Source organism: Coregonus lavaretus (genome assembly GCF_964263955.1).
Source record: "Coregonus lavaretus genome assembly, contig: HAP1_SCAFFOLD_2815, whole genome shotgun sequence".
In the NCBI taxonomy this organism is placed as follows: Eukaryota; Metazoa; Chordata; class Actinopteri; order Salmoniformes; family Salmonidae; genus Coregonus; species Coregonus lavaretus.
Window position 1 is genome coordinate 25,309 of NW_028160868.1, and position 19,263 is coordinate 44,571.

The following is a 19,263-nucleotide window of genomic DNA, read 5'->3' on the forward strand; positions in this document are numbered from 1 at the left end:
ACTGGGCTGAGCGGGAACTATGCTTCCGCAGAGGTAGGGGAGCCAGCAGGCCAGAGGTGGATGAACGCAATGCCCTCGTTTGGGTGTAGGGACTGATCAGAGCCTGAAGGTACGGAGGTGCCGTTCCCCTCACAGCTCCGTAGGCAAGCACCATGGTCTTGTAGCAGATGCGAGCTTCAACTGGAAGCATCTTTTCACTCCCTCCTCTCTATATTTTCTTCATCTGTTTCTGCTGCTAAGGCCACTTTCTACCACTCTAAATTCCAAGCATCTGCCTCTAACCCTAGGAAGCTCTTTCCCACATTCTCCTCCCTGCCGAATCCTCCAACTGAGACTGCTCTTCTCTGTGTCACGGAGGCTCTCCGCACTGCTAAAGCTAACTCTCTCTCCTCTGCTCTTGTCCTTCTAGACCTGTCTGCTGCCTTTGATACTGTGAACCATCAGATCCTCCTCTCCACCCTCTCCGAGCTGGGCATCTCCGGCGCGGCTCACTCTTGGATTGCGTCCTACCTGACCGGTCGCTCCTACCAAGTGGCGTGGCGAGAAGCTGTCTCTGCACCACGTGCTCTCACCACTGGTGTCCCCCAGGGCTCAGTTCTAGGCCCTCTCCTATTCTCGCTATACACCAAGTCACTTGGCTCTGTCATATCCTCACATGGCCTCTCCTATCATTGCTACGCTGACGACACACAACTAATCTCCTCCTTTCCCCCTTCTGATAACCAGGTGGCGAATCGCATCTCTGCATGTCTGGCAGACATATCAGTATGGATGACGGATCACCACCTCAAGCTGAACCTTGGCAAGACGGAGCTGCTCTTCCTCCCGGGGAAGGACTGCCTGTTCCATGATCTCGCCATCACGGTTGACAACTCCATTGTGTCCTCCTCCCAGAGTGCGAAGAGCCTTGGCGTGACCCTGGACAATACCCTGTCGTTCTCCGCTAACATCAAGGCGGTGACCCGATCCTGTAGGTTCATGCTCTACAACATTCGGAGAGTACGACCCTGCCTTACATAGGAAGCGGCACAGGTCCTAATCCAGGCACTTGTCATCTCCCGTCTGGATTACTGCAACTCACTGTTGGCTGGGCTCCCTGCCTGTGCCATTAAACCCCTACAACTCATCCAGAATGCCGCAGCCCGTCTGGTGTTCAACCTTCCCAAGTTCTCTCACGTCACCCCGCTCCTCCGCACACTCCACTGGCTTCCAGTTGAAGCTCGCATCTGCTACAAGACCATGGTGCTTGCCTACGGAGCTGTGAGGGGAACGGCACCTCCGTACCTTCAGGCTCTGATCAGTCCCTACACCCAAACGAGGGCATTGCGTTCATCCACCTCTGGCCTGCTGGCTCCCCTACCTCTGCGGAAGCATAGTTCCCGCTCAGCCCAGTCAAAACTGTTCGCTGCTCTGGCACCCCAATGGTGGAACAAGCTCCCTCACGACGCCAGGACAGCGGAGTCACTCACCACCTTCCGGAGACATTTGAAACCCCACCTCTTTAAGGAATAGCTGGGATAGGATAAAGTAATCCTTCTGCCCCCCCTTACCCCAACCCCCCCCCCCCCCCAAATAAAAAACAAACAAAACAAAAACAAAACAAAAAAAACATTGTAAAGTGGTTATCCCACTGGCTATAAGGTGAATGCACCTATTTGTGAGTCGCTCTGGATAAGAGCGTCTGCTAAATGACGTAAATGTAAATGTAAATATTAAAAAGGGACAGTTCACCAATTTTTCATTTACATTTGAGTCATTTAGCAGACGCTCTTATCCAGAGCGACTTACAGTTAGTGAGTGCATACATTTTCATATCAATGGTATTCATATGAACAGTCAGGCCAATAGCAGCTGCTGGTTGAAGTTTCTTGTATGTTTCTGAAGAGGAGCTGGAGACAATGGCAGACATTAGCCTTTTCATTCTAAAGAAAGCCACTACTTCCCCAGCAGAATAAATAGTTGAGAGGCAGTTTTTGAATGGGCTGTGAGTTATGCATGTTGGGCCTACTCTTCGCACTGCCACGGCTGGTACAAACAGAGGATTGTTGGAGTATTGTCCAGACTGTCCGCTGCACACAGAGCTTACTGTCATGGTAAAGCAAAGTCACGTGGTGAAGAGACAAAGAGTGCATCCCAAATGTCACCCTATTCACTACTTTTGACCAGAGACTTGGGGCCCTGGGCAAAAGTAGTGCACTAGAGAATAGGGTGCCATTTGAGACACACACAGAGACTGCTTCTGAACACAAAACCCTGTGATATGTTTAGAAACAATGGGCCTGGAGGCTGTGTTGAAAGTGCCAAGAAGAGCAAAAGAGCTGTGCCTTCAATGCCTTGTGAATCTGCCTGCAAAGTCTCTTTCAATTGATTTGACACTCAGCCTTTCTATGGTTATGCTTAGCTCTATAAATATAGAATATTACAGGTATTAACTATCATTTCCTGTTCCTTATCCTGCCTACTGGATCAGTGTCCCGAAATCGGCTCAATATGCGATATTTGACTAGAATGCCGTTTTAAACAACAGCCAACTTTACAGGACATAGACATGTCTTATATGGCCAGAAAGCTTAAATGATTGTTAATCTAACTGCGGTGTCCAATTTACAGTAGCTATTACAACTAAAAAATACCATGCTATTGTTTGAATATTACAGGTATTAACTATCATTTCCTGTTCCTTATCCTGCCTACTGGATCAGTGTCCCGAAATCGGCTCAATATGCGATATTTGACTAGAATGGCGTTTTAAACAACAGCCAACTTTACAGGACATAGACATGTCTTATATGGCCAGAAAGCTTAAATGATTGTTAATCTAACTGCGGTGTCCAATTTACAGTAGCTATTACAACTAAAAAATACCATGCTATTGTTTGAGGATAATACACAACAACAAAACACTTTTATCAAGGCAACTGGTTTGATACATTCACCTCTGAAGGTAAATAATGTACTTACATTCAGTAATCTTGCTCTGATTTGTCATCCTGAGGGTCCCAGAGATAAAATGTAGCTTAGTTGTTTGATAAAATCAATTTTTATATCCTAAAACACGATCCCCATGTTGTATACAGCATTTCGCATGAATTCCGACTCTTTCAACAAAACAATTTATGAAATCTAAAAAATAAAATAAAATAAAAAATAAAATAAAAAAAAATCGGCTAAACCTCAGACACTCTAGAAGGCAACCAAACATTGCTTCATCATTCTACATTACGTATTGGCTACACAACACGTCAATTAGCCCAAGAAGATACGCACCAATGAGACAGACGGTGTTCACTTGATTGACAGTGTCTTGGTCCAATGACCACCTATCGTTTTGAAACAGATAGTCAATGAGCTGGGCTTTCCATGAGTATGTGATCACCCTTTGTATGACAAACGGCTGTTATGCTAGAGCTCTGCATAACACCATTCATTCTCAGTTGAAAATCAACAGGACGCAGGAGCGTTTACGTTCCGCAGCGGTTCGCTTTCTTCTACAAACTTTTCTAAAAACGGAAAAAAGTACAACATGGCTGCTAAGAGTGGATAAGCTAAATCGAAGTCCAAGTATACAAATTTGGATGAGATTATTGCAGAAATTGACCGGGAGAGTGACACTGCACGAATGGATGAGGAGTTTTGATTCCAGGCCGCAAGAAAGATTTTTGGAAGGAAAATATACTTTTAGATCAGTAATTAAAATACGATTTTGCTTTTCATGCTAATGCAGTTGCGTGCGTTAGGGTATGTTGGCTATGACATGCTGTGGTTTTTGAGTGTCTTATTGCCTATTGGTCCACATATTTCATTACAGTGATTGTGTTCCCCATACTCTATATAATATAAATATTTATAGATAGGTGTTGTGTATTTGATGTATTGATGCAGGGCTCATCCATACAAGTACTGATGCAGGGCTCACCCCCTGCTAAAATAAAAGGTTCAATCAAATAAGTAATAGTAAACTTGAGTTCTGAATTTTTTTACATCCTTAATAGTGGTGTCAGATGACCTCTGGGAGCAAACTCCAAAGAGACTACATTAAAGTCCTCCATCCCCCACTCATTCAAAACATAGGAACTGGTTCCTCCAGTCTGACCCCTCTGTTGTTTCTGGCTCCACACCCACACCCCACCCGGCCATCTAGAGGAGTGAAGGTTAGTACCTTTTATGTAGGGAAGCTAATGATCCATCATGTATGACATTCCTGGGAGTGTGTAAACTTTGATTTATTTATTTATTACCATAGCATTTTTGTATGTTCTCTATAGTTATGTACTTGGTGGCCACTTGGGTACATTTGGGCAAACTTGTGAGGGACATCTGGGAGACTTCATACTAAATATGATATAGCTCTCTCATTCTTGAATGTATCAGTCTGAAACTTTGCACAAACAGTGTTGCCCTATTGTGGACAACATCTAAATCATCCCCAGCTTCCCATCTCAATGTATGGCCTTTCTCTTGCATTTCAAAGATGACGCAAAAAAAAAATACACGTTTTTTGTTTGTTTAATCTTTTATCAGATCTATTGTTATATTCTCCTACATTAATTTCACATCTCCACAAACGTAAGTGTTTCCTTTCAAATTGAATCAAGAATATGGATATCCTTGCTTCAGGTCCTGAGCTACAGGCAGTTAGATTTGGGTACGTCATTTTAGGCGGAAATTGAGATGAAGGGTCCTATCCAGAAGAGGTTTAATTGTGTTTATCATAATTTATATAATATCTGCTAAGAAATCATTTCAGCCTGCAAAATGTAGGCTAATGGAGTATGAGCTCAGAGTGGGAGGGGCCTACTCCAGCAGACTAGTGTGTACCTTAATACCATATGTCATGCTTAGTAACTATCTATGATCAGTTAGAACTTGCATCATGGAGTAAGAGTCAGGTGGTGGTGGTGGTTTATCGAGACATGAGCTATGTCCCAGAGAGAGATTTTAAAAGTATTGCTTCCCTGCCATGAAGGGTGCGTCGGTTTGGCCTAGAATACAGTCTGTACACCACAGTCAGTTGTGTGAGTGAGGATTATCATACCTGACAAAGCAGGTTTTGAAACTACAGGCCTAATGATTTAAGTTAACACCTTACGGAACTATGTAGGGCCATTCAATTTTTACTGTCATGCTCACACAACAGATATGTTTTTCCTCCTCAGTCAGGGTTCCATCCAAAGAAATGGAATGAGTAGAACAGGTTTGGAACCTCTAACCTTGGCAAATTGACTGGTAAACTAATTCTAATTCTATGGTTCCTGACGGGGCGGGGGGGGGGGGGGGGGGGGGGGGGGGGGGGGTCCTGACTGCAGGTCAGAAATAGGGCTTTCATCCATGCCGTGTTAACTGGAGCTGACATAGGCTCAGCAGGAGTAGGTTCCTGATCCTGGTTCCAGCCAGTCTGGTCTAGGAAGGTAATGCCTACCAGGGTCACAGTGGGCTGTGGCCACCAGACATGAGTCAAGGGTTTAAAACTCAGGAGGTAGCCAACAACAGTACCTGAACTTGGCCTGTATTACCGCTCATGTTTTCCATTTGAAACATTTCTCCAGTTTATGTGCCCAGTGAGTGAATATGACCCAGTATAGGCGACTGTACAAAAGCTGAAGCATTAATCTCAGACAGCCAAGCCTTGCCCAAACTAGGATTGTAAAAGGATAAGCAGATTTCCAGATTTTTGCTATTGAAGTGGACAGGAATCTCCTCCCCTCCCGAGTCCCCCCCCATTCCTAGAGATTCCATTTTGTGAACTCCCTCCCAGTACAGTGAATTTGGTTTTGATGAGATCAGCAGAGGCAGTGAATCCAAAGCCAAACTTCAACCTACAACCCCTGTTACACAGCTTAAAGATTGACAAGAATCATCTTCCTCAAGTTGAAGTCTAATGCCAATAAAAAGGTGCTCAGAGGGACTCTGCCACTTAAAAGTTAAACATTGGACATATTCTACAGGTCTAGTGGTTAACTAGGCCTATGCATTGAATCAGTTCCTTCCTATAGGGCCTAATTCCTATTTCATACAGTTGTTTAGAGTTGATCGGCATACAGTGCATTCAGAAAGTATTCAAACCCCTTGACCTTTTCCACTTTGTTACGTTACAGCCTTATTCTAAAATGGATTTTTTTTTAATTCTCTCAATCTACACACAATACCTCATTATGACAAAGCGAAACCAGATTTTTAGTAAAAAACTGAAATATATAATTTACATAACTATTCAGACCCTATACTCAGTACTTTGTTGAAGCACCTTTGGTAGCGATTACAGCCTCGATTCTTCTTGGGTATGAAGTTACAAGCTTGGCACACCTGTATTTGGGGAGTTTCTCAAATTATTCTCTGTAGATCCTCTCAAGCTCTAGCAGGTTGGATGGGGAGCGTCGCTGCACAGCTATTTTCAGGTCTCTCTAGAGATGTTCGATCGGGTTCAAGTCCGGGCTCTGGCTGAGCCACTCAAGGACATTCAGAGACTTGTCCCGAAGTCACTCCTGCGTTGTCTTGGCTGTGTGCTTAGGGTCGTTGTCCTGTTGGAAGGTGAACCTTTGCCCCAATCTGATGTCCAGAGCGCTCTGGAGAAGGTTTTCATCAAGTATCTCTGTACTTTGCTCCGTTCATCCTAACTAGTCTCCCAGGCCATGCCGCTGAAAAACATCCCCACAGCATGATGCTGCCACCACCATGCTTCACAGTAGGGATGGTGCCAGGTTTCCTCCAGACATGACGCTTGGCATTCAGGCCAAAGAGTTCAATCTTGGTTTCATCAGACCAGAGAATCTTGTTTCTCATGGTCTGAGTCCTTTAGGTGCCTTTTGGCAAACTCCAAGCGGGCTGTCATGTGCCTTTTACTGAGGAGTGGCTTCCGTCTGGCCAGTCTACCATAATGGCCTGATTGATGGAGAGCTGCAGAGATGGTTGTCCTTCTGGAAGCTTCTCCCATCTCCACATTGGAACTCTGGAGCTCTGTCAGAGTGACCATCGGGTTCTTGGTCACCTCCATGACCAAGGCCCTTCTCCCCCGATTGCTCAGTTTGGCCAGGCGGCCAGCTCTAGGAAGAGTCTTGGTGGTTCCAAACTTCTTCCATTTAAGAATGATAGAGGCCACTGTGTTATTGGGGACCATCAATGCTTGGTTTTTGCTCTGACATGCACTGTCAACTGTGGGACCTTATATAGACAGGTGTGTGCCTTTCCAAATCATGTCCAATCAATTTAATTCACCACAGGTCGACTCCAATCAAGTTGTAGAAACATCAAGGATGATCAATGGAAACAGGATGCACCGGACCTCAATTTCGAGGCTCATACCAAAGGGTCTGAATATTTATGTAAATACATTTTTGTTGTTATTGTTGTTGTTTTTTAAATACATTTACTAAAATTGATAAAAACCAGTTTTCGCTTTGTCATTCTGGGGTATTGTGTGTAGATTGATGAGGGAAAAAATGAATCTGTAACGTAACAAAATGTGGAAAAAGTCAAGGGGTCTGAATACTTTCCAAATGCACTGTACACCGAGTATACCAAACATTAGGAACACCTTCCTAATATTGAGTTGGCACCTACTACCATACCACGTTCAAACGCACTTAAATATTTTGTCTTGCCCTCTGTAAAAGGCTGTCATGTGCCTTTTACTGAGGAGTGGCTTCTGTCTGTCCACTCTACCATAAAGGCCTGATTGGTGGAGTGCTGCAGAGATGGTTGTCCTTCTGGAAGGTTCTCCCATCTCCACAGAGGAACTCTGGAGCTCTGTCAGAGTGACCATCGAGTTCTTGATCACCTCCCTGACAAAGGCCCTTCTCCCCTGATTGCTCAGTTTGGCCGAGCAGCCAGCTCTAGGAAGAGTCTTGGTGGTTCCAAACTTCTTCCATTTAAGAATGATGGAGGCCACTGTGTTCTTGGGGACCTTCAATGCTGCAGAATTGTTTTGGTACACTTCCCCAGATCTGTGCCTCGACACAATCCTGTCTCGGAGCTCTACGGACAATTCCTTCGACCTCATGGCTTGGTTTTTGCTCTGACATGCACTGTCAACTGTGGGACCTTATATAGACAGGTGTGTGCCTTTCCAAATCAAGTCCAATCAATTGAATTTACCACAGGTGGACACCAATCAAGTTGTAGAAACATATCAAGGATGATCAATGGAAACAAGATGCACCCGAGCTCAATTTTCGAGTCTCATAGCAAAGGGTCTGATTACTTATGTAAATAAGGTATTTCTGTTTAGTTTTGTGTCTAAAAACACTGTTTTAGCTTTGTCATTATGGGGTATTGTGTGTAGATTGATGAGGAAAACAAATGTAATCCATGTGGAAAAAGGGAAGGGGTCTGAATACTTTCCGAATGCACTGTAAATAACATAACTTTAATCCACAAAAAGATTTGCGAATTTGTAGCCCCTAATGAACTGAGCAGCATTTTAGCCTAAACATAGACTAGAGGATTTGATCATCATTGCACTGCACTAGGTCTAGGCTACATCCACTGGCATTATTAACAAGTCATTAACTGACTAAAGGGCCAGGGTGGCTTTCAGGTCACACATTATTACCTGTAATTAAAGGATCAGTAAAACAATGAAAAGGAGCTTAACATGTTCTGTGTCAATTCACTTCTAATGTGCCCAGCCTTATGGCAGCACAGCTTCCAGGATCATTTAAACTCCTCCCGCAAGAAGCATATCCCTATTCAAGTTCATATTAACTTCAAGTTCTCTTGTATTTTATTTTCAATCGTGCTTCGAGTCGTGAGCCATCATCTTTGATTCACATACAACGATTCATGCCAATCTTCCATTGACATACTGTATGCATAGGCCAATTTGTGTGAGTCACTCAAATAAGGATTCAGCTCACTGAAAACGAGCCAGCACTGGGACCCTGTCTGTGCAGTCTGTCTTTTGTCAACTAACCCCTAAGATAACTTCCTCTACCGCCAGTCCCTCGAGACATACACAGCCAAAATCTCTTCCCCACAATCTTGTCTTTTCAGGCGTACAGTAATCTCTTTGCTGTGTGAACACCACTGATTATTCTATGTGCACATCCCAAACGGCACCCTATTCCCTTTATAGTGCACTACTTTTGACCAGGGCCCATAGGTCTCTGGTCATAAGTAGTGCAATAGGGAATAGGGTGTCACTTTGGACTCATCCAGAGACTCTACAGACGCCAACAATGAATAGAGTGGAAGCCTCAGTGGCGCCACGGTCGGAAGTCACTCCGATAGCAACACAGAGACACACTGCCAACCAAAGAACCAGGAGAGGAGTTCCCACTTCCCCCAGAGCCCATCCATCTTATCCAGCTAAAGAGAACATGGAAAACACATTGAGACACTGACTGGAGCCAAATGGGACTGGCAGGGAAAACAGTGGTGGCCTCTCTCACACACACACACACACACACACAACATTAGGCCCAGGAAACCCAGACCAACAAACCCACAGTAGAGACTGGAGGACCCAAGCAGCTTATCCCACTATGTTTCTTAAAAGCACTTGTTGAGTATCAGCAGCGGTACAGGATGGATAGCAACACAGTGGAGAGCCAAGTTTAGTAAAAAAGCTATACATGATTAAAGGCCATAGAGACACGTGAATAATGGATGCTGTAGCTAAATGCTGATCAAAAAAGAACAGTGAATGCTGCATGCTCATCCCATGGGCGAGGCAAATCTTTTTCCACTATTCTATCTATAGAACCAGAATGTTTCTGTGTAGAAAAATTGCCTAATGTCCCTCAATTACAAGAGAAAAAACACTGTAGTCTATTATGTCACAGGGTTGGGATTAGGGAGCTGATGGAATAATATGGGTCAAAGTTTCCCTTGAATAAGCTTTAACCATACATACCCCACAAGACATGCCAACAGGGGTCTATTCACAGTCCCCAAGTCCAGAACAGAGGCTAGGAAATGCACAGTACTATATAAAGCCATGACTACATGGAACTCTTCCACCTCGGGTAACTCAAGCTAGCAATAAAACCTGATTTTTTAAAAATTGATAAATCACCTCATGGAACCACACAGACTGTGGAGACAAACATACTGTAATATTGTATCATTGTAATATTGTTAATCTGTAATATTGCAGCAATGTAAATGTGTATAACGCAATGTCTTGTATGATGTATTGTTTTATTTATGATGCATTGTTTTATTCCTGTTTGGCCCCCAGGAAGAGTAGTTAGGGTTGTCACGATACCAGCATTGCGTTACCTGATTTTCCATGGCATAAAGGAAAACACAAAGCACACTAAACTCTTTGGTCCTTTAAAGTACTGTATGTAAAATATTGTGTGCTATAGCTTGGAAAAGAAACATGTGACTCCGGGTTGACAACATAAGGCTGTTTGTTTCCAACATTAGGACTCTTTTCCTCAAGAAATTCAGTCTGCTTCATGTTTTGTTTCCTTGCCACGATACCTCTGAGGAGTGGGACAACATTCCACAAGCCACAATCAACAGCCTGATCATTTTTATGCGAAGGAGATGTGTCGCGCTGGATGAGGCAAATGCTGGTCACACCAGATACTGACTGGTTTTCTGCTCCACACCCCTACTTTTTTAAATCTATTCCTAGTCATGTGAAATTCATATATTTTCTGTTGTATTTTATGACCTTATGTCTTATGTAACTCTGTGTTGTTGTTTTTAATCGCACTGCTTTGCTTTATCTTGGCCAGGTCGCAGTTGTAAATGAGAACTTGTTCTCAACTGGCTTACCTGGTTAAATAAAGGTGAAATAAATAAAATAAATAAAAAATAGATTAGGGCTAAATTAATTTATTTCAATTGACTGATTACCTTATATAAACTGTAACTGAGTAAAATCTTTGAAATTGTTGGGTCTATATTTTTGTTCAGAATAAATACCTAATGAGCATTCAGGGATGGTAATGGAAGGGAGAAATAATACATTCATATATTACATTTACATCATTTATCAGACGCTCTTATCCAGAGCGACTTACAAATTGGTATATTACAAATGGAACCTCCTCATGCTTGAGTCAACAGCAACTTTTTAGTCTAAACTCATAGCTTAGAGCACTAGCTGGCTGCAGACAGTGAAAAGAGAAGCAAATAACTTAAATGGATTGAATAGGCCTCTGTCTAGCCTGTGTGTTGTGGCTGTGTATACTAGGCCTATTCAGCCTTGGGCACTTGTATAAAAACTATCAAGCTGATACTCCATCACCAAATATTGCCTTGATACACACTTCCTATCAGCAACAACACTAAAATATAATAATAATATGTATAATAATTAATAATTATATAAAACTCATACTGGTAATGGGCAATTCCAAGGTAACAGAATGATGCGAAGACTCAGCTTTTTACCTTAAAAAAAAACATTGATCGCAAAGTTAAACAAACCATACAACTCTATACACAAGGACTACTTTCAACAATTTCCACATTAAAAATTGGACAAAAACACATTTTAGGTTACTTAAAGAACAGTGCAGTTTTTGTCACCAAGTTTTCCAAAAACTCTTAAACGTCTACTCTGAATTAAGATTGAAACATGTCAGCAGAAAGAATGGGGTGTCAGCTATGATATGACACCTTGAGTTTGAAAAAATCTATTTGGGTTATTTAACTACAGTAAGTGAAGTAGATTAACACATGATAACTGAATTACATCATGGGTCCCTGATGTGTACTATACAGAAATGCATAACTATGGATATGTGATGTATTCATTGTGATGTATCCTGAATAGGTACAAAGGTTGAAAAATGCAATATTCTCCCTTGCATGTTTGGGTATTATTCTACACATTGGCTATTAGTCTAATTCTAAAATTAAACATAAAATGTTGATATTAGTTGGCAAAGGTCTTAATGTCAACATTATTGGGTTTTGATGCATTTATAATACCCTTTAAGACTTTCTGGTAGCTGTTTTCTAAGACCCCTTTTCCATCAGTTTGACCAGAAATCAAAAAGTATTTGCTTATTCAAAATGTATAGGATGGAAAATGTTTGAAAAATGTATATATGCCTTAATTTCTCAAAAATATAGACCCTTTGCTTTCATTTGACACCAAATGTATGTGCTCCTATGAACTTCAAAATGTTGGTGCTCATGGATCCTTTTACATGGAAATGGCCTACTGTAACTGTAGTGTGCACTGTAGACTAAACCATGTAGGTTATTGTCCTTACAGCAATAGTACAGACTTTATCTGGTACAGAGTGAGAGCCTAACTCCATTCCTGAGGGAAGCCTTGGGTTGAAGTTTAAACGATTTTTCTTAACGTTTAAATTGCCATTTTGAGACGTCGCACACTCGACGTCCCAACTGCCACTTATCAATATTTCTAAATCCATTCGACAGCATTGTTTCCCGCAACCTGTTTTGTGCATGACTCACTCGCTATGAAACACAGGCACTGGGGCAGACACAGACTCGCGGTGAGAAAGTTGTAAAGCATATCCGTCACCAGTGATTTCATCAGCTGATTTAGCTTGTGGCCTGTCTGCTGCTAGGTAGCTTCACTGACAAACAAAGGGATGGAATTTTAGCTAGCTAGCCAATGATGTTGGGCACTGCACTGATAAACAGCGTGCAACTTGTCACTTATTTACGATAGTTTGACAGCTTGCTGATTAAGTTGTAGACATGTTCCCAGCAGTCAGTCTGTACTTCAGCATGTTTCCAAAGCACCAATCGCTACGTTGTAACATTGGGCCGGCTAAAAGTACAGCGCAGCAGTATTGACTCAGGGCAGAGCAAACTGTTCGCTGCTGTCGCTTGCCTCTGCCATTTTTCCAATTTAACGACGATTACGTGCGGAGTGCAATATCCATGGTAAATAATTTGAAAGATGCATGTCTCCTACTAACGTTACAGCATTGTTGCGTTAGGTATTCGCCTGTTAGTGGTAATTTTGTGATAACCACTGTGATTTTTATTTTGTGGAAGAGAAACAAAACGTTTTCGGTTATGGATTTTTTCTTAACGTTATCGTCGCAATTTCGTTTAAACGTGAACGTTTACACCCCTACACATCTTCAAATCAGAAAAAAAAGTGTTCTATGTGCTAATAGCACAATGAGTGAAAAACACAAAACAATGCATGCCTTTTACAACTCAAACCTCCAACCTCCATTATTGCCCTTCTATCTACGGCCCTTATCCTGCACGACAAAGCCAGTTTGGCGGAGTTATGTATGTGTGTGAATGGACGACAGACACTAGAGTCAGACACAGCACCTGGAGAAGAGGATGGGTAGCCTACACCACAGACGGTGTAAGGTGACACTCCTCATCACACTAAACTGAGACTTTAGTCTGATCACTGGGGCATGACTAATTCAGCTCACATTACACTAATTACAAAGGTGATAGGGTCTGGAACCCTACATATAGTATTATACCATCCAGAAACATGATATATTTGTGCAGTCCCCATTCCGTCATCACTGGCACCCACCGCACACTGTGGTGGTTAGCCTACAATCTGCTGCTGCTATGGGTGGAGTAAATGATTACGTCCCAAACAGCAACCTATTCCCTATATAGTGCACTACTTTTGACCAGGTCTCCGGTCAAAAGTAGTGCACTATAAAGGATGCAACCAATGCCTGATGAAAGGGTTACAATAACCCTGGCTTGTCCCATGTGTGGGATGTTGTTTAAGGAAAATGTCTCCCAGTTTCACCATAATCAACACACAGCGGGCAGTAGTCAAATAAGAAACCAGTGAGATAGCATTTTACAGCCTCAAAAACCTTGTGTTTTATAGTGTACGTGCAGCGCCAGTAAATCCAAAGGCCTTCATACAGGGTATGGCGCCATACCGTAGCTCAATACCAAAATGTAAACGTAGGCTACAAAAAAGTAGACTAAAATCATTCCAAGCACGATTAAAATGCAACCGCTGTTAAACGTTTTGGAGCGGCTGGCTTTAGGATCACGCGGAGCATCGCCTGGAGAGAAGCCTGCGCGCCTTTCTTTCATTTTAAGAAAGCAGAGACTGTGCCAGATGGCTGACCAGCAAAGCAAACTGTTTAGGCACTGCGCCGATTGCTTGGAATTTGATGTGGCATTTGAACTCGGCCCTGTAAGCCTCACGACCAGATGTTTTACGCACCGGTTACTTTAACATTGATGTCAGCATAGGCGGCGCATCCAATAGGCTAGTGGCTTCACCTAAAGTAAATTGAATTAAATGTGCCAAAATTTGCTATATAATTACTCGTGCCTATACAGAAATAAATACAATCATTCAAAATACTACACCAGAGAGCATGATTTGGCCACAGAGGATCATTAGTCTTTTAAAAATTAGGTGTGGATTGTTTTAAGCGCGCAATTTGGGCAGCGCGCGCCGCAAATAGCCTACCAAATAGCTGATTGTTGAGTTGCAGTTAAATAGGCCTAGCTCAATATTTTAAAAGACAATCGTAGGAAAAACATAGTTTAGAAAGCAAATGGCTGTTGCTGAAAAGAGAAGACAAAGAAAATACTAATCTGTCTCTAGTTATCGTAATTCTCAACTCCCAATTGAGCGCTCTGTAGCCCATCTTACTGGCACCAGTGGAGAGCATTAGCATATCCCAAATATCAGATTTGATTGCTGCTGGACATGTAGACCTTCATTGCAAAACAGTGTGTTATAATTATTTGTTGACATGTGAATATATTTAGCATAGTTTTATCTAAAAAGGTTAACTTTAAATGTTTCACTATTTTTTATTTTTCAGAAATTCACTGAGAATGGTCCTCCCCTTCCTCCTCGGAGGAGCCTCCACTGGGTCTTTCCAATATTGTCTTCAAAATGTTAACAAAACAAAAAAAAGTTGAAACCAGCAGTGCAGGAGCTGGATGGTAAATTGAGCATTTCCTGAATGGACTTTGAAGTTGTAATTCCCTCAACTTTTACTAGCAGGATGTCAACACAGGTACAACACGTCTGTCGCAAAGAGCAGCAGTATCACTGTGACATTACTCATACCAATTCACGCTCATAAAACCAGGTAAGGAAATGACCAAAGACCATAGTCCCTCGAAAAACAATGACATCATTTTCGTGGGTGACCTCCCTCCCCAGACAGTGGGATCAATGGAATATTGTCAACTTGGCACCTCTAGTTCTTTCCATAATCAGTTATCTGTCTGGTCTAGTTGTCAGACCGAGAACAACGTTGCTTATATTGCACACACTGAACTCTTATGTAATCATTAACAGAAATATATAATTTTCAGGACAGTAGGCTACACATGTGAATAGAGCATAGGCATTCGTTATTGCCATCCATAACGAGAGCACGCACACCGCTGTGTCCATATATGAAAACGGTTTCTATTTTCAGCACTGTGTACCAGCACTGTGTACTGTAGGCTAGATGCAGGCCCAGGCCCATACTTAATTTACTTGCTTTCACTTGAATCTGTTGCCACATGCAATGCATTTGCCCTGTGAGAAGGCAATGAATACAAAAACCGGTACACCTCGGTCAGGGGACAAGTAAGGGTTCCATTAATCCTCATGCAGTCGCGTTGATGATGCATGATTGACAGGATTCTATTGGAATGGAACCATTCGTTGGAACGGTTATAAAACAGCCGTCTGGCATCGCCTATAGTGCATGCTATGCATCTGGGAAACGACTGAACTGAAGAGTGGTGTAATGAACCTTCAGTGATTCCCACATTGTTGTCCTGGAGCGTCTGTCAAATGTTGAATTGTCCAGCTATATGTTTATATCATTCGAAACCCGTAGTGTTTTCTGAAAGGGAGCATTGCTTTCAGCGACAATAGCAACACAATTCCACATTCCAGGATGCTGTGTGAAACCGTAAGGTTTCCCCAAGGAATTATCCATTTGATGGCAATCGCTTTCTGTGTTTTGACAGCCTCAATTGGCATCAATGTAGCCTGCTAACGTTAGCCACCTAGCGAAAAGAACCCTGTGTACAACTACCACTATTTCCAAAGCTTTCAACAATTACATTGGATTCAGTTTGTGGAGGAAAAAGACAGTCGCGGACGTTACCTACCTCGTACGCGTCTCAACCTGTGCAGTCCGACACTTATTTATTGTTTATAAAAAATTGTACGTTTCCGCGATAGACTGCCGGGTGCAGATCCAACCTCCGAGCTCTCCCAGAGCTCCCCTTCCTGCAGCAGCACCCTCCGACTCCCTCACAAGTCCTGGGGTGTATTCATTACGGAAACCATTTACCGTTTAAGAAGCAAACAGAGCAAAACGAGAGTTTCTATTGGACAAATTGAAGTAGGTCCCGCCCCGTTTCGTTCGCTTCCGTTTAAGAAACATTTTGCAACAGAATAGGCGGAATGAATACACCCCAGGGAATTGCTCGTGTAGTAGTAGCATCCATTAACCATTGTGAGCGCTTGACACTACGTGAGTGTCAGTTGTACACATTTAACATTCTTCACCGAGTATACCAAACATTAGGAGCACCTTCCTAATATTGAGTTGCACCCCCCCTTTTGCCCTCAGACCAGCCTCAATTCGTCGGTGCATGGACTCTACAAGGTGTCGAAAGCGTTCTACAGAGATGCTGGCCCATGTTAACTCCGATGCTTCCGACAGTTGTGTCAAGTTGGCTGGATGTCCTTTGGGAATGAACCATTCTTGATACACACGGGAACCTGTTGAGCGTGAAAAACCCAGCAGCCTTACAGTTCTTGACACAAACCGGTATGCCTGGCACCTAGCAACATACCCTGTTCAAAGGCACTTAAATATTTTGTCTTGCCCGTTCACCCTCTGAATGGCACAATCCATGTCTCAAGGCTTAAAAATCTCATCCTCTTCATCTATACTGATTTAAATAGATTTAAAAAGTGACATCAATAAGGGATCATAGCTTTCACCTGGTCAGTCTATGTCATGGAAATAGCAGGTGTTCATAAGGTTTTGTATACTCTGTGTATGTATCCATTCTCTTTTTAAACTGTCTATGCATCTACTGTATGTGGTTCAATAGCCATACTTATTTCCAAGCAATTATGCTGGGGTGCTAAGAAAAAGGAAGACAGACAGCATTGCAGACCAAGTTTCCACACAACACCACAACTTGGGCATCATACATTTTTGAGTGACCTTGTAACATTAAACGGGTGAAGTTTTCCCCCCTAAAGAAGTCATCCAATACCAGATTGAAAGCTAATAGCTACAGATTGAAAGCTGATAGCTACATATCATTAGAGAATCACCTGAAAGGCCAGGGCTACATCTGCTTCATGTTTCTGTACACACAGACAATGGGACAAAATGGTGCACCATGCATACTCATATCACATTTTTGTCATTTAGCAGACGTTCTTATCCAGAGCGACTTACAGTTAGTGAGTAAATACATTTTTCATACTGGCCCCCCGTGTGAATCGAACCCACAACCCTGGCGTTGCAAGCGCCATGCTCTACCAACTGAGCTACACGGGGTATCACCTCACCGGTGCGTCCCAATGTCTCCTGAATTGTGCACCTGTTTTCTACTTCCCATAATTCTAAAAGCATTGGATTGGTGGAGGCATTGGCTAGTGGTAGTTTCCGCCATGTTTCTTATTCCACAAATGTTCTTTAAAGGTACAGGGAAGTGAACAAGGGAGGAAGGAGATATAATTGGGACATAACATGTGGAGGGGAAAGCACAAATATATTACACTCCACACCTGGTGAGGTGAGCTAGTTCATTGGTCACCTTGCATCATGTACATAATAAATGCAATTTCAGGTTGTGCTGGAGGAAATGTGTTTTTGTTTGTCTATTCACCATCCCACTAGGGCCAGCCCTCATGAAAAACAAGGCTAGCTGTGCAAACACCATTATAAGCCTATACACCACGGAAACTATGGTGACTGGTTGAGTGGTAGAATAGGTCTGGATGCACTTGACATTTCAGGGGGACAATTGATACTGTCCGTCACATTTCAGAGGACAGTGCGAGGATGCATTGATCCTACTTAAGCTTCTAAAATATTTATACAACATTGTCTGTGACCATAACCGCAGTAAAGACTTAAATGGCAGGTAAGGCAGCTCCAGGTTATTCAGTCCTGGCTTGCGTCCCAAATATAGTGCACTACTTTTGACCAGAGTAGTATGGGCCCTAGTCAAATGTAGTGCATTATATTAGGTGCTCTGGTCAAAAGTGGTGAACTATAAAGGGAAAAGGGTAGGGAATAAGGTGCCATTTGGAAGGTAACCTTGGTTTCTAAGGACCTGTTGGGAGGGAGCGTGGGAATGAATGCAAAGCTTCTATGAACTCAAAATGCTACACACAAGGAGAGGAAAGCCTCCCTCTGCTATTTTAACATACTTGTTCTTCACATACAGTATATTTAAGATCAATGTGATAACTGAAAAAAGTAGATACAATTATTTTTAAAGACAATAATTAAAGCCTATGAATATGCGGGTAACTGCCAAAATAAAGGAAACACTTGAGTGAACGAGGGATACAAAGTATATTGAAAGCAAGTGCTTCCACAGTTCATTATGCAATTAAAACATGCTTAGGGTCATGTATAAAAATGGCAAGTTGCCCATTAATTTTGGCTACCATGGCTAGAAGAGCTCTCATTGACTTTGAAAGAGGGGTCTCAAAGGAGCATAGGGGGTTTAAAGGGTGTGTGTCAGTTATCAGGGCCCAGTTTTTCAAAACTTATCTAGATTTCACCTTTTGGATAGGATTAAATACATAGAAATATAATAAATAAAATGGACAAACCATTGACTTGAATGGGGACTCGTTCTATTCATCGAATACTATCCGATAGCCAAAATCCAGATCGGTACCTTTCAAAAACTGGGCTCAGATCTCAACCAAATTGAACACTTATGGGAGATTCTGGAGTGGCCCCTGAGACAGCGGTTTCCACCACCACCACCATCAACAAAACACAAAATTATGGAATTTCTCTTGGAAGAATGGTGTCGCATCCCTCAGTTCCAGACACTTGTAGAATCTATGCCATGTCGCATTGAAGCCATTCTGGCAGCTCATGGTGGCCCATGCCCTATTAAGACACTATGTTGGTGTTTCCTTTATTTTGGCAGTTACCTGTACAGTAAGCTTTCTTTGAGCTAGGGAAATATAAAATAAAATATTTGGAGCATAGGAAGATCAACCCTGCAGTAGTCCATTTTGCGAACACCTACTACCTGTATATCGCTGTATTAATGACAAGGCCCAATCATCCCTAGATAATGATAGATAACAGCAGTCATGTGTTCAAACAATAGAGGACAGGCAGCTCTAGAAGACCCACT